Consider the following 3396-nt stretch of genomic DNA (forward strand, 5'->3'; position numbering starts at 1 on the left):
GGGCTCTAGAGCGCAGGCTCAGTTGTTGTGGTGCATGGGCTTAGCTGCTCCGCGGCATGTGGGATCTTCCCAGACCAGGGCTCAAACCCGTGTCCCCTGCATTGGCACGTGGATTCTTAACCACTGTGCTGCCAGGGAAGTCCCTGTTTTTGTATATTTTTGATAACAGCAACAGCACTAAATATTTACTGATCACCTAGTCAGTTGATGCCAGGCCCTGTTCTAGGTGTTTGAAGACAGAGCTGGGATCAAGGCTGACTTGGTCCTGGCTCTGCTGAAGCTTCCAGCCTGATAGGAGAGATAGGCCATACACAACAAAACAAACACAGAAACATGATCCTTTCTGAGTGATAAGTGCTCCGAAAGGAACAACAACTGGATGATTTGTAGACATTAATTGGGATGGGAGCTATTTCAGATTGGGTGAACAGGGAAGGTCTTCTGAAATCTGACTTGTGGGCAAGAGTCAGCCCCTAAAAGTTCGGGAGGAAGAGCACCAGGAATAGGGAATAGCCAGGGCAAAGGTTCCACAGGGACTGAGTTTGGCAGTGATTTCAGTGCTGTGAATAACGTTTTATCAAAGAGTAGAAAGAGGTAAGGTCAGACATGTGAGCAGGAGCCAGAACAAGCAGGGCCTTGAAGGCCACAGAAAAGGTTTAGGGATTTGCTTTGAATATGCTGAAAAGCCTTAGGAGGGGTTTAAGTAGAGTAACAAGAAGTGATTTAGGCTTTTAAATAATCACTTTGCCTGCTGGGAGATGCCTAACCCAGGTGCAAGTTTCAAACTACATTCTAAAAAACAGTAGGTCTTTAAGGCTTCCCTCGTGGTGCAGTGGTTAAGAATCCGCCTGCCAGTACAGGGGATGTGGGTTCAAGCCCTAGTCTGGGAAGATCCCACATGCTGTGGAACAACTGAGCTTGTGCTCTGGAGCCCGCAAGCCACAACTACTGAGCCCATGTGCTGCAACTACTGAAGCCTGTGATCCTGGAGCCTGTGCTCTGCAACAAGAGAAGCCACTGCAATGCTCTCTGCAACTAGAGAAAGCCTGTGTGCAGCAATGAAGACCCAAGGCAGCCAAAATTTTTAAAAATAAATTAAAAAAAAAGAAATTTGCCTTCATATATTATGAATATTACCTAAAATTTTAAAAATGGAATTTTATAATACAACTTTTCATATTTTTTCTTTTATAAATTTATTTATTTATTTAGTTTATTTATTTGGCTGCGTTGGGTCTTCATTGCTGCACGTGGGCTTTCTCTAGTTGCGGCGAGCGGGAGCTACTCTTCGTTGGACTGCGGGGGCTTCTCATTGTGGCGGCTTCTCTTGTTGCGGAGCACAGGCTCTAGGCGCATCGGTTTCAGTAGTTGTGGTGCATGGGCTCAGTAGTTGTGGCTCGCGGGCTCCAGCGCACAGGCTCAGTAGTTGTGGCGCATGGGCTTAGTTGCTCTGTGGCACGTGGGCTTAGTTGCTCCACGGCACATGGGATCCTCCCGGACCAGGGCTTGAACCTGTGTCCCCTGCATTGGCAGGCGGATTCCTAACCACTGCTCTACCAGGGAAGTCCCAACTTTTCATATTCTAAAGATAAAAAGTAAATATTTTTAGCCAAAATCAAATATTCTTTATCATATATATCGAAAAATGACAAAATTATTTTAATCCTAGGAGTGTTTTGTGAGTCAGAAAAGGGTTAGGAAACCCTCACCCCAATATGACTCTCCAACTGAGAGAAATAACGCCTCTGTGCCTCACAGCAATGATATACCCTTCAATGCGCACAACCTAAGCTCCTATGATGGCATCCCCAGGCACCCGCAAGTCAGTCAGTCCTAAAGGGAATTTATCACTGTCGTCAACTGGCCCTGAGCCTCCAGTGGGTACCATGCCCTTCTCCTGGGCACACCTTCTAGTTAATGTTAACACCCACCACCCACTCCTTCAATAGACAGGTTAGGCTTGGGCTGGGGCTGAGGTCAGAAAAGGCTTAACTCAGTGCAGGTGCAACAAAGTTTTTCTGGAGGAGGTGACCTATGAGTAGGAGCCAGGCCCACTAGAGGGAAAGATGTTCCAAACAGCAGACATAGCATGTGCAAAGGAAATGAGGGTCAAAGACAGTGGCACAGGGGGTACGGAGCTCAACTCATTGTGGTTTCAAAGCAGAGCAGGGTACACTCTCCGGCGGTGTCACTGGCATTTACAGCTTTCCGAGACCTGTGACCCATCCCCATCTGCATTTCAACAAACCTGTCACCTCCATGGCCTGTATGGCTCCAGCGAATCTCTCCTTTCATTCTTCACACCAGCCTGTCTGCAGAGCTCTGCACAGGGGTCTTGCTGGAGCAGTTTTGTCACAGCTCCCTACAAACCCACGATTCACTGTCACGTGTACCCGTAAGAGATGCTGCTGCTCTTCCAGAGGCCGCCCAAATAGAGTGATCGGTTGAGCCCTGAGTCAGGGTTGCTGATACTGGGCTGCAGGCCAGCTTAGCCATCCACTCCTGTGCAATCTCAGGCAAGCCTTTTCTTCCCTCTAGGCCAGGGGTTTGCTGGATGAAATCAGCTGCACTCCTTCACTCTCAAGGTCCTAAATTTTCTGCGACGAACTGGAGCCTAAAACCTTGCTCCCCACAAGGGCAGTTCTGCCTCCCGTACTTCCAGGCTCGAATCTGCTGGAAGCTTTTATGCCGTCGAACCTCTGCATTTGTTCTTCCAGCTGCCTGGAATCCGTTTCTCTCTCCTCCTGGCCAATACCTATTGCCTCCCTTACGACCCAACTCAGTACCATCACCTCCGCAAAGCAGGGGCTCCTCCCTTCAGTCCCTTCCTCTTCCGTGCTTTCTTATCTCGCTGTCATACATTGTCTGCCTTGCGTCTATGTCGCCTCCCCTCATGGATCTTGAGGGCCTCGAGGGCAGGGTCTGGGTGTGAGGGGGTCTCCAGGTGCCCGGCTTAGAGAGCCGCCTGGTCCAGAGTGTCTGTTACTGTTGACTTCAGTCGGGGCGCGGTGGGGTTAAGGAACACAGGCCCCGGAGGGCCCGCCTGCGGAGCGCGCCAACAGGCGAGGGGGAAGCCGCCCCGGAGGCTCCGATCTCGCTCCTCGCTCTCTGCACCGACAGAGATAGGAGACCCCACTCATGTGAGAGTTTTTTTGGGATCGGGGTGGTCTAGACCCTGGGGCGGTTCCCCCGCACATTTTCGTTCCGTTCTCCCCCTCAAGACCACTCTTAGTACAATCCGGGGATTCCCCGCCGCTGCCCGCCCCCTGACGTCACGGAGTCCCCTTGGAGCCCCGCCCCTGCCCGGCCGCGCTTCCTTGGGCGGGGGGAGAGCGTGGTGCAGGCGGGAGAGGGCGGCCATGGCGGGGCCCCGCGCCCCCGGCGGTCCTGGCGCCC

At 51.6% G+C, this 3396-nt stretch overlaps 1 pseudogene; it reads left to right on the forward strand.

The window, feature by feature from the left end:
- Window positions 1-3359: 3359 nt before the first annotated feature.
- The window catches only part of LOC103088865 (autophagy-related protein 16-2-like), a 2950-nt pseudogene continuing 2913 nt past the window's right edge, over window positions 3360-3396 (forward strand).

Source organism: Lipotes vexillifer, unplaced genomic scaffold (genome assembly GCF_000442215.2).
Source record: "Lipotes vexillifer unplaced genomic scaffold, Lipotes_vexillifer_v1.1 scaffold640, whole genome shotgun sequence".
Classification (NCBI taxonomy): Eukaryota; Metazoa; Chordata; class Mammalia; order Artiodactyla; family Lipotidae; genus Lipotes; species Lipotes vexillifer.